Here is a 12411-nt window from a genome sequence, read left to right as displayed (position 1 = left end):
TGATCTAATTTATGAGAATAATAAGAGACAACATGTATGGAGGCTTTAATGTTTGCAAAGCACTTTACACACAATAATTCATTTGAATAGTATCCACCCTAATGTATACAGCCATGAAGAACTATAAATCCTCATCTCAACTGAGTCCAGTAAATAAAAGATTCAAATGATAACCCCATAGGATCTGGATAATCCCAAACAAGTTCTTAAGAACAATACCCCATTGAAAATATCATGTGTTTGTTTCCTTAAAGTGAAAAAAAAAGTACTTCTTGGGAGAATCTGGGTAACTGTCCTGACTACAAGAAATATAAACCAGAATATGTGTGATAAAAGGATAGAATGTCAAAGGGAATCTAAAGTTACCATTTTAAACTGAATATTCTCATTTTGAATAAAACATTAAAAGTGGCACTGAATCTGCAATATTGTCACTACAAACATTAAAAACTGATGCTCTGCTTAGTTCAGATTTGGAATAGAAGCATTATGTAATAAATCTATCCAAATTTGATTTTAAAAATAAATTTTAGATAAGCTGTATGCATTACAAGTAAAATATTTATGTAGCACAACATCAGATTATAACATCTTGAATCGCACGGGGTATCATACATAAAATCACATCTTTTTTCTTAGTCTCTCATGCATTTCTTGCCAAACAACAAAATGAACATAGAAAATGACATCAAGTTTAAAGATATGCAATTCTAAATAGAATATATGTAGTATTTAAATGGATTTATGAAAAGAAGTAGAGAGTGTGATTTTTTTTGAATGTTTAAACTCCGCTGAATTTGTTTCAATTATTATGGCAGATACAAAGCTATAACAAGGCCTAAAATAAATTTGAACAGAGAAAGGAGCTCATTATTAAGACTCTTGTCTGAGTAAAAAAAAAATCTTACTTTAATAAAAAGGTAAAGGAATGGAATCTGCAAACTCTAGGTCAATAAGCTTGACTTTAATTCCTAGCAACATTCTAGAATATATAATTAAAGAGGTGAAAAGAAAGAAGTAATTAGAAAGAACCAATATGGTATCCAGAGCAGATCACTCTAAACTAACTTCATTTTTCCACTGATCCTTTTATTAAATTGGTAGATTAGTAACTAAATATTTTATACATTTTTAGCAAAGGATTTAATAAAGTTTTATACTAGTTCCATGGAAGAAGATAGTGAGATGTGATATAAAAAATAATACTTCTAGATTGATTTGGAGTCAGTTGAATGGTTGGCCCCAAAGAGAAGCCATTAATATCAACTTGAAAAGAGGTCCCCTTTAGAGTGCTACAGATATCTGTTCTTGACCTTGTGGTGTTTATTGTGTTGTTTTTCAATTATTTGGATTAAGGAAGAGGTGGTAAATCAAAATTCAATAATGATTTGACAGGCTAGAATTTTGAGATTAATAAATGTAAAGAAGGTAGGGGAAAAGAAACATTTATTAAGTGCTACAATATACTAGGCACTTTGCTAAGTAGCATATGGCATTGATCTTTATGATATCCCTGGGACATAAACGTTATAATTATTTCTACTTTATAGTTGATGAAATTGAGGCAAACAGAGTTTAAGAGCCTTACCCAGGATCACACAGGTAATAAGTATCTGAGCTAGATTTGAATTTAGATCTTTCTGACTCTAGTTCCATCACTCTATCAGTTGTCATTTAGCAGACTAGACAGTAGGACTTCAGCAGTTTCTCAGCCCAACTGCACAAAGAATGATCCAGAGTGGCTCAGATTCCCCGAGTCACCCTGTCAAAATAAAGTCCATTGTTGTTGTTGTTGTTTGTTTGTTTGTTCTCCTTTCTGAAAAAGAACCATTACATCAGGAAGGTGATGCCATGACTTGCAAACGAATTCAATTTAAGTGAGGGAGGGCTGTGCAAAGTCACCAGCCTCACTTTTCTCTCCAGAGCCACCTGGGTCCAGAGGCAAGATATAGATCAGGATGACTAGAAAGCCCCCAGATGCAGTGATAGACCTTGACTTTTAAAATTTAGATCTTTCCCAGGTCTCATTTTTATCGAGGCAAAGTCCATTCATTCATTAAGAAGTGAGGAAGAGAATGGTTTCTTTTGCTTACTTTATAAAAATAAACAGTTCTGCTGAGATTCAGACCAAGTCTCAATTCTGAATCAGAACTTTTAGGGAGGAATCCCCTAGAGAAAATCACTTCACCTCACCATGAAATACACCAGGGCAAAGAGTTATATCCCATACTTGAACTCTACTTCTCTGCTCAGGTCAGTATCCTGTGTGGGTTCTGAGTTTGGTAGTTGGTTCTTGGCTTCAGGTTGCCACCCTGGTATCCTTTCCCTGTCTGTGACAATAAACATAGGTCTGACAGCTGCCACCTACCAAGAACTGCTAGATAAAGGACATGAGATTTTATTACTGAGTGGTGTGGTAACATTGGTGCTAGAGGAGAATGTGACAAGCATGGAGAGTGAACAGTTCTTCCAGATGCTGGACGATGATACAAGACTGATGATCCTGGAGAAGGGACAGAACTGGAGCCCTATCAAAAGTGGAGTGCTCTCATATGGCTTGGGCCAAGAGAAATCAAAGCACAGCAAGGAAATTGCCAGCATCACTTTTGACGTGTATTACCAGAAACCCCGGGATCTCTTCAACAGGTTCAATGTCAAGTCCATGTTCTATGGACTCTACTCCATGAGCTATGATTTTCAAGGACTTGGTTCCAAGAAAGAGTTCAGAGAGCTCTTGCAGTGGACTTCCACACTTTTGCAAGGCCTGGGAAATATGCTACTGAGTGTACAGTCCACTCTTCACCATGAAGTGGAAGGTGCCAAGCAGTGGCAGGGTCAAGTCAGGCTCCAGGCTTACTAAGTACTCTACCCCATTCTCAGTCTAAAAATGGATTTAACAATAAACAGAGAGGATATGGTCTCCTTGTTTGTTCAGGTTGCTAAACCACTAACATTCAAGCTTGCTTTTCTCTATTCAACCCTGGTTCCTCAAGGGCTGCCAGCACCCATCATCCCTACTTCCAGCAACCACCACTGACAAAGGGGCTTTATTCTGCATCCCCTACCAGCTCTTTTCCCTGTCCTTGAGCATGCCCAGACCTCATGAAGAGTACTTCCTGGATTTCAACAAAGGACACCATTCCCTTTTATTCCTTTAATTCCACCTCCTCCCTCCTAGAGTCTGAGGGAGAGAAAAAAAAAAAAAACACGAATCACATTTTCAATAAAAATTGAAAAAAAAAAAAAGAATAAATCTGGGAGGGGAAGTTCCTCAGGGTTTCTGGCCAAAACAGAAACAATTGTTTTTTACACTCACTCTGAGCCATCTTAGTCCAGACAATGCCCAAGTAAATCTTACTCTGGAACCTATTGATGGCCAATCAATGAGAGCCAGAGTGAACTGGTTTTAAAGCAAATTCTTTAAGAAAGAAATCTAGCCTATAAACCCCAAGAAATCTTGTGAGATTTCAGCATTCCTTTGGACAAAGCACCTGCAGGTAAGGATATGCTATCTTATGTGGACAGAGGGAGAGGAAGGGGTATGAGGGAAGGGAAGGGAAAGAAATGGAAGAGAAGGCCCATGGTAATAGCTAAAAATCCCTTTTCCCATGGGAGGGGAGTTTGAATATCAATTAGACATCAATTCCTCAACTGTCCTCCTACCATACATACACACACACATATGCATATATATATATATATATATTATGTAGTATGTCAGGTTTAGGATGCCTGCTCCAGCTCCATGATGCCTTTTTCTATTTGACCTAGATAAGAGCCCTATAAAAACTCATTGGCTAATTCTGGTTTACCTCCTTCCACCCATGGCCTCAATGGACCTGTTTTTATCTTCTCTTACTGGTACTACACACTAGGCAGACCATATCTTTAATATTGTATTGAATTCTAGGGACTACATTTTAGAAATAGTATTGATAAACCAGATAATATCCAGAAAAGATAGTATGGAACAGGAGATAGAGAATTACCTTTGGAGTCAGGGAGAACTGAGTTCAAATCCAGCTTATAACACATGACGATTGTACAACCCTCTTTAAGTCCCTTGAACAATATAATGTTCAATTCATCATTTATAAAATGATGGGGTGGTAGTAGACTGCCTCTATTATCACTTTCTGACTTTGTCAACCAGGATGACTATTAAAGGCCATAAATACATACCAAGACAAAAATAATTGAAAATGGGGATATTTAAGCTAAAAAACAGACGACTCAAGTAGAGAGGGTATGTAATACATGATACATGTTCAGATATTTGAAGTACTGTTATGTGAAGTAGTGGCTGTTTGGTTCTGTTTGGCTCCAAGGAGCAGGAATCTAAGTTACAAAGAAACAAATATGAGCTTGATTTGATAGAGGAGAGGAAAGATAATTCATAATAATTGAAGTTATTCAAAAGTGGAATGTAACAAGAAAAGGTTAGTTGATTATTTATAACAATAATAGTTAACAATTATTCAGTACTTCACTGTTTGTAAAGCACTTTATATATGAACCTCATAACTACCCTGTGAGGTAAGTATTATTATTGTCTCTAATTTACAGATGTTAAAAACTAAGATTGAGAGAGGCTAAATCCCTTACACACTGTCACATTAGCTAATAATTACTATTTACTATTAAACTCAGGTACTCTTGACTCCAAGTACAACATTATCTACTCTTCGTAGTTATAAACACAATTAATTTTTTGTTATTGCTGTTACAAGTTGGATTAGACTTCTAATTGTATTCTTTCTACCATGAATACTGTATAAGTGGGATTAGAGCAATTAGGACAAAATGAATTTTAGCAAAGATATAAAGTCTTTAATCCTTTTATTAAAGTCACAGAATGAAGCTCCATTTAAATATGAATAGATTTTTAAAGTGAAAAAATTTAAGGATGAAGAAACACAATTTCAAAGATATAAAATAAGAAGATACACCATGTTGTAAATTTAAAAGTGTAGGGTATTATGATTTCTTAGCTTATGTGCATGTAATTTTTAAGTTTTAAGAGAGTAAAACAAAAAAAGAGAAATTATATAACCATTTAGAGATGAGGTCTGATTACATGAGGGATGTCAATTTCATAGGAGGAATCTAATGAATTATTACATTTTAAGTGAAAGATGAGTCACTGAGTGAGCCTCGGTTTTAAAACACTGAAAAATATAGGAAGCAGAGACTGAGAATAGGAAGGATGGAAAGGGAATATGTCATGGGGGTTTGGGTTTTAAAGGAACACTTAAAAATAGCTTATCATTTTTTACCAGCAGTGAAAGCAGTTCATTGATATGAACGTATTCCTGATTGTATAAGTAAAGAATTGAGGTCTAATATTTGCCCTTCTGGATTATCTAGAGAGACAAAGAGAAATCAATCCACTCATAAGTTCCTGTTGCACTTTGCTCCAAACTCTTTGTTTTGAGGGGGCAAAATAACAAAGGAGAGTGAGGTTATACAGTTGTTTTAGATGAAGAGATGTCAAAATCTAATGAAATGGAGTAGAATCCTTTTGAGTGAAGAGTTGGCTGGGTTCTTTTGTCTAGACAGCCAACTGGGAACTCCAGGAACTCTGCTAGCTAAAATTTTATTTCATAGCAGAGCATTGTGCCTAGTGAATAAGCTTGCTGTTCCAGTCAGTAGTCTTAAGAGGAAGCCAGCCTGATGACATTTTGATGGTCTCTGACTTAAAGGCAAATGATAAACAAATTCAGTTGTAATACTTTCATTTCCTTAAAGTTATTTTATTTGTTTTCAACTTTCTACTATCACTTCCATATATCTTAGATTTTTCCCCTCCTTCCCCCTGCTTCCTCACTTCCCTCCCCACTTCCCACTTGAGAGGGTGTACGGTGTTATATAGGTTCTACACATGCATTCCAATTGAATCCATTTTCACCTTAGTCATATTGCAAAGAAGAATTAAAATGAATGGGAGAAACCATAGAACAAAACAAAACATAATATAATACAAGAGAAATGGTCTACTTCATTCTGCAATTCAATTCCATAGTTCTTTCTCTGAATGTAGAAGGTGTTGTGCCTCAAGAGTCCAAAGAGAATTTTATAGATCCTTGAATTGTGGTGAAGGACGATATCTACCAGAAAAATTCTTCCCACTCTGTGGTTGTTGCTGTGGACAAAGTTTACCTGGTTGTACTCCTATCACTTAGCATTAGTTCATATAAGTCCTTCCAGGCCTCTCTGAGGGCCTTCCTGTTCATCATTTCTTATAGCACAATAGTATCCCATTACATTCATATACTATAATTCATTCAGGCATTCCCCAGTTAATGGGCATCCCCTTGATTTCCAGTTTTTGGCCACCACAAAGAGAGCTGCTATTAAATATGCTTGCATACGTGAACCCTTTCTCATTTTTATGCTCTCTTTGGGATACAGTCCTAGAAGCAATATTGCTGGGTCAAAGGGTACGCACATTTTTGTAGCCCTTTGAGCATTGTTCCAAACTGCTCTCCAGAATGATTGGATCATCTCACAGCTCCAGCAACAATGAATTAGTGTTGCAACTCGCCCACATCTTCTCGAACATTTATCATCTTCCTATTTTGTCATGTTAGCCAAGCTGGTAAGTGTGATGTGGTACCTCAGAGTTGTTTTGATTTGCATCTCTCTAATCAATAGTGATTTAAAGCATTTTTTCATATGACTATATATATATTTAATTTTGTCCTCTGAATACTGCCTGTTCATATTCCTTGACCATTTATCAATTGGGGAATGACTTGTATTCTTGTAAATTTGGCTCATTTCTCTCTCTCTCTCTCTCTCTCTCTCTCTCTCTCTCTCTCTCTCTCTCTCTCTCTCTCTCTCTCTCTCTGTCTATATATATATACATACATACATATATGTGTGTATATATATACATACATACATATATGTAAGTGTATGTGTGTATATAATAGAAATAAGGCCTTTATCACAGACACTAGTTGAAAAAAAATATTTCCCAATTTTTTGCTTCCCTCCTAATCTTGGCTACATTCAGTTTGTTTGTGCAAAAAACTTTTCAGTTTTCCATTTTACACTTCATAATATTCTCTATCTCTTATTTTTCACAAATTTCTCCATTCTCCATAAATCTGACAAGTACACTATTCCTTGCTCCACTAATTTGCCACTAATTTTCCACTAATTAGTATCAGTCTTTATGACTAGATTGTGTATGCATTTGGAATTTATTTCTGTGTACAATTCCAGGCACTGATCTACATCCAGTTTCCACCATACTGTTATCTAGTTTTCCCAGAAATTTCTGTCAAACAATGAGTTATTTTCTCAGAAGCGGGGGTCCTTGGGTTTACCAAACAGTAGATTGCTATATTCATTGACTACTGTGTCTTAAGTACCTAGCATATTACACTGGTTTACTCCTTTTTTTCTTAGACAGTACCAAGTGGTTTTGATTATTGCTGCTTTATAATACAATTTTAGATCTGGTAAGGCTGGGCCACTTTCCCTAGCATTTCTTTTCATTGGTTTCTTTAATATTCTACACCTTTCTTGTCTTCCAGATGAATTTTAATATTATTTTTTCTAGCACTAGAAAATAATTGTTTATTAGTTTGATTGCTATGGCTATGAATAAGTAAATTATTTTTGGGTAGAATTATCATTTTTATTATATTAGCCAAGACTACTCACAAGCAACTGAGGTTTTTCCACTTACCTAGATCTGACTTTATTAGTGCTAAAAGTGTTTTGTAATTGTGTTCATATAGTTTCTATGTTTGTTTTTGGCATGTAGACTGCCAGTTATTTTAGAATGTCTACCATAGTTTTAATGAGTTTTCTTTCTATCTCTTGCTTTGGGGTTTTGTTATAGAAATACAGATGATTTATCTGGATTTATTTTGCAACCTTCAGCTTTGCCAAAGATGTTTATGATTTCAAGTAATTTTTTACTCAGTTCTCTGGGATTCTCTAAGTATATCATCATATCATCTTCAAAGGGTGATGACTTAGTTTCTTCTTTGCCTATTCTAATTCCTTCAATTGCTTTTTCTTCTATTATTGCTAAAGCTAGCACTTATAGTACAATATTGAATAGTAGTGGTGCTAATGGTCATCCTTGTTTCACCCCTTATCTTACTGGAAATGCAACTAGCTTATGCATATTGCATATAATGTTTGCTGATGGCTTTAGGTAGATACTTCTTCTTATTTTATTGAAAGTTCCATTTATTCTTATGCTCTCCAGTGTTTTCAATAAGAATGGATGTTGTATTTTGTCAAAAGCTTTTTCTACATCTATTGAGATAGTCATGATTTATGTTAGTTTCATTGTTGATATGATAAGTAATGTTGATACTTTTCCTAATTTTGAACCATCCCTGCATTATTGATATAAATTTTACCTGATCATAATGTATTATTCTTGTGATAAGTTGCTGCTTCCTAATATCTTATTTAAAAATTTTGCATCTATTGTTCCTTAGCCAAAGTGAAACTATAATCATATTTTAAACCTAGTTATAGGAACTTGTCATTTTTAGATGCTGTGGGACTACTTAGTGACTGTTTTTCTGAGTCTAACTCCAGGTATGGGAAGCAAGAAAGGTGAGCCGAGCCTCCATTACATGATGCCAGTATGCTCATGAGATGCTGGTATGAACTGCGTAAGTGATTTCAAGGAAAGAGTGGGAGAGCAGCTGTTCAGCATGGGCTGAGGTGAGATTCTCCAGACTCAGTTTCCCCACTGACACTTGGCAGACTTTAAACCTGACTGAATGCAAGTGGACCATCTACTCCTGCCTCGAATAGACATGAAGTTGGGGAGATATTGTTTCCTTGCAATGTCCCTACTCTTGGTGGCAATTTCCTATAATCAAAAGGTTTGTAAGCTTAATACCAGATCTATTCAATTATAGATTATGGGCAGAGGAACATCCGAGCCTGTCTAAAATTAGGCTATTAGGCATAGGACTTTAGACCAACAACATTAAGTTAGGGACCTTTTGTTCTTAGTAATACTGTGGAGACAATTAGATCAAGAGAGTGTGAAGTTAGTAACATAAATGTTATCTGTGTGTCGGTTGGCTTATGTTTTAAAAAATTCTTTTGTAGTCCATATTGTAAATTCTTTAAAAAGATGTATTACCTGACCAAAAGTTTGAATTGCTTTATGTGTTATAAACTGTGTTAAAAATAAATATTAAAAAAAATTGCATCTATATTCATTAGAGAAATTGGTCTATAATTTTCCTTTTCTGTTTTGGCTCTTCCCAGTTTAGGCATCAGTAGCATGGCTGTATCATAAAAAGAATTTGGTAGGACTCCTTCTACTCCAATTTTCCCAAATAGTCTTCCAATAGTATTGGAATTAACTGTTCTTTAAATTTTTGTTAGAATTCACTTGTAAATCAGTCTGGCCCTAGAGACTTTTTCCTAGGGAGTTCATTGATGGTATGTTCAATTTCTTTTTCTTAGATGAGGTTATTTAAGTATTCAACTTCCTCTTCTGTTAAGATGAGCAATTCATATTTTTTAAAAATATTCATCTATCTCATTTAGATTGTCAAATTTCTGGGCATAAAGTTGGGCAAAGTAATTTCTAATTATGGTTTTAATTTACTCATGTTTGGAAGTGAGTTCACCCTTTTCATTTTTGATATGGGTAATTTGGTTTTCTTCTTACTTTTTTAATCAAATTGATCAAAGTTTTATCAAGTTTGTTGTTGTTGTTGTTGTTGTTTTTATAAAACCAACTCTTAGTTTCATTTATTAGTTCAGTAGTTTTCTTATTTCAATTATACTAATCTCTTCTTTGCATTTCAGTATTTCTAATTTGGTATTACTTGGGGGTTTTCAATTTTTTTTTCTAGCTTTTTCAAGTGCATGTCCAATTCATTGACCTCCTCTTTTTCTATTTTATTCATGTAGGCATTCAAAGATATAAAACTAAACCTAAGAACTGCTTTTGCAGTATCCCATAAGATATGTTAGGTTGTCTCATTGTTGCCATTCTCTTGAATGAAGATGTTGATGGTTTCCATGATTTGTTGTTTAATCCACTCATTCTTTAGAATTAGAGGATTTAGTTTCCAATTAATTTTGGTTCATCTTTCCACGATCTTTTATTAAGTATATTTTTATTGAATTATAGTCTGAGAGAAAGATGCATAGACTATTTCTGCCTTTCTGCACTGAATTGTGAGGTTTTATACCCTAGTACATGGTCAATTTTTGTACATGTGTCATGTATCGCAAAGAAAAAGATATATACCTTTCTTTCACTATTCAATTCTCTCCAGAGATCTATCATATCTACCGTGTCCAGTGTTTTCTTCACCTCCTTAATTTCTTTCTTGTTTCAGGGTTAGATATATCAAGTTTAGAGAAGGGGAGTTTGAGGTCCTCCACTAGTCTAGTTTTGCTGTCTTTCTTCCTGTGACTCCTTTAACTTCTCCTCTAAGAATTTGGATGCTATGCCACTTGGAGCATATACATTTAGTAAATATATTACTTCATTGTATATCGTGCCTTTTAGCAGGATGTAGTTTCCTTCCTTATCTCTTTTGATGAGATCTATTTCCATTTTTCCTTTGCCTGAGATTGGGATTGCTACCACTGCTTTTTTTTACATCAGCTGAAACACAATATATTCAGCTCCAACCTTTTACCTTTACCCTTTGTGTATCCAGTCATTTAAAATGGGTTTCTTTTAAACAATATATTGCTGGATTATGATTTTTAATCCATTCAACTATCCACTTTTCTTTTATGGGAGAGGTAATCCCATTCACACGTACAGTTTTGTGTCTTTCCATCCATCATCCTCTTTGTCTCTGTTTATGCTTTTAGTTCTCCCTTCTCTCTTCCCCTTCACAATAGAGTTTTAATTTTTGACCACCACCTCCCTCAGCCTTTTCTCCATTCTTTCAGCCCTCCTCCCTTTTACTCTGCTTTTTCCTTGCTATTCCTTCCCTCCCTTCTAGCCTCCCCTCTCTTTTCTTTCACCCTTCCCCTCCTACTGGCTTTAGAGCTATATTTGTTTACCTAACTGAGTTTATTGTTCCCTCCTTGAAACAAATCAGATGAGAGTAAATATCAAACAATTCTCATCTTTCAACCTTTCCCTCTACTGTAACATAGTTTTGTGCCCCTTCAAGTGATGGAATTTACCTTTTTCTGCCTCCTCCATTTTACATCTCCCATTGTAATACCTTCACACCCTTAAATCACATTTTTATTGTCACATTATTTACTTTATACCCACTCCCTCTGTTTATGTATATCCCTTTTATATATCATAATCAATATACAATTCTCAAGATTAACAAGTATCAACTTCCCTTACAAGAATGTGAACAGTTTGACCATCTTGAATAGCAAGGTTTTTCCCCCTGTTTACTTTTTTATGCCTCTCTTAAGACTTGTGTTTGAAGATTGAATTTTCTATTGAGCTCTGGATTTTTCATCAAGAAGTTATGGAAATTCCTTATTTCATTGATAGTCCATCTCCTTGCCTAAAACATTATGTTCAATTTTGCTGGGTAAAAATTGATCCATGGTTGTAGTCCCAACTCCCTTGCTTTACATAATATATTCCAATCCCTCTGATTTTTTAATGTAGAAGCTGCAAGGTCCTGTGTGATCCTGATTGTAGCTCCTTGGTATATGAATTGTTTCTTTCTGACTGCATGCAGTATTTTCTCCTTCACTTGATTGTTTTGGAATTTGGCAGTGATATTCCTTGATGTTTTTAGTTTGGAATAATTTTGAGGAGGTAAATGGTGAATTCAATAGATGACTATTTGACTCTCTGGATCTCAGACTTCTGGGCAGTTTTCCTTGATGATTTCCTGGAAGATATTGTCAAGGCACTGATTTTTTCATCATGACTTTCTGGTAGACAAATAATTCTTAGATTTTCTCTCCTAGACCTACTTTTCCAGGTCAGTTGTTTTTTTCCAATTAGTTATTTTACATTTTCTTCTATCTTTTCCTTCTTTAGATTCTGTTTGACAGATTCTTGATGTCTCATGGAGTCATTAGCTTCTACTTGTCGAATTCTAATTTTTATTAAACTGTTTTCTTCAGTTAACTTTTGCTTCTCCTTTTCCATCTGTCCAATTCTTCTTTTGAAGGAGTTATTTTCTTCAGTTATTTTTTTGTACTTCTATTTCTATTCCTCTTTAAATACTTCCATGATTTTTTTTTTACATATTTTTAAAATCTTCCGCCAGTTTTCTTCTACTTCCCTAATTTGGCTTTTAAAATCCTTCTTGAGCTCTTACAAGAATGCTCTTTGGTCTTGAGACCAATCTCTATTCCCTTATGAAATTTCAAATGGGAGTACAGACTCGATGCTGCCCTCTTTGATATTCATGTTTTGGTCCTTGACACATAGAAAGATGCTATGGTCTTAAGTTTTCTGGT

The 12411-nt window shown here is 34.9% G+C and overlaps 1 pseudogene; it reads left to right on the top strand.

Annotated features, from left to right (window-relative positions):
- The first annotated feature begins 2194 nt into the window (after window positions 1-2194).
- Window positions 2195-2860, top strand: LOC140498549 (lipid transferase CIDEB pseudogene; annotated as a pseudogene).
- Window positions 2861-12411: the final 9551 nt, after the last annotated feature.

Source organism: Notamacropus eugenii, chromosome 4, assembly GCF_028372415.1.
Source record: "Notamacropus eugenii isolate mMacEug1 chromosome 4, mMacEug1.pri_v2, whole genome shotgun sequence".
In the NCBI taxonomy this organism is placed as follows: domain Eukaryota; kingdom Metazoa; phylum Chordata; class Mammalia; order Diprotodontia; family Macropodidae; genus Notamacropus; species Notamacropus eugenii.
The sequence above is the reverse complement of the archived record's forward strand: the minus strand, read 5'-3'. Positions and strand labels throughout refer to the sequence as shown.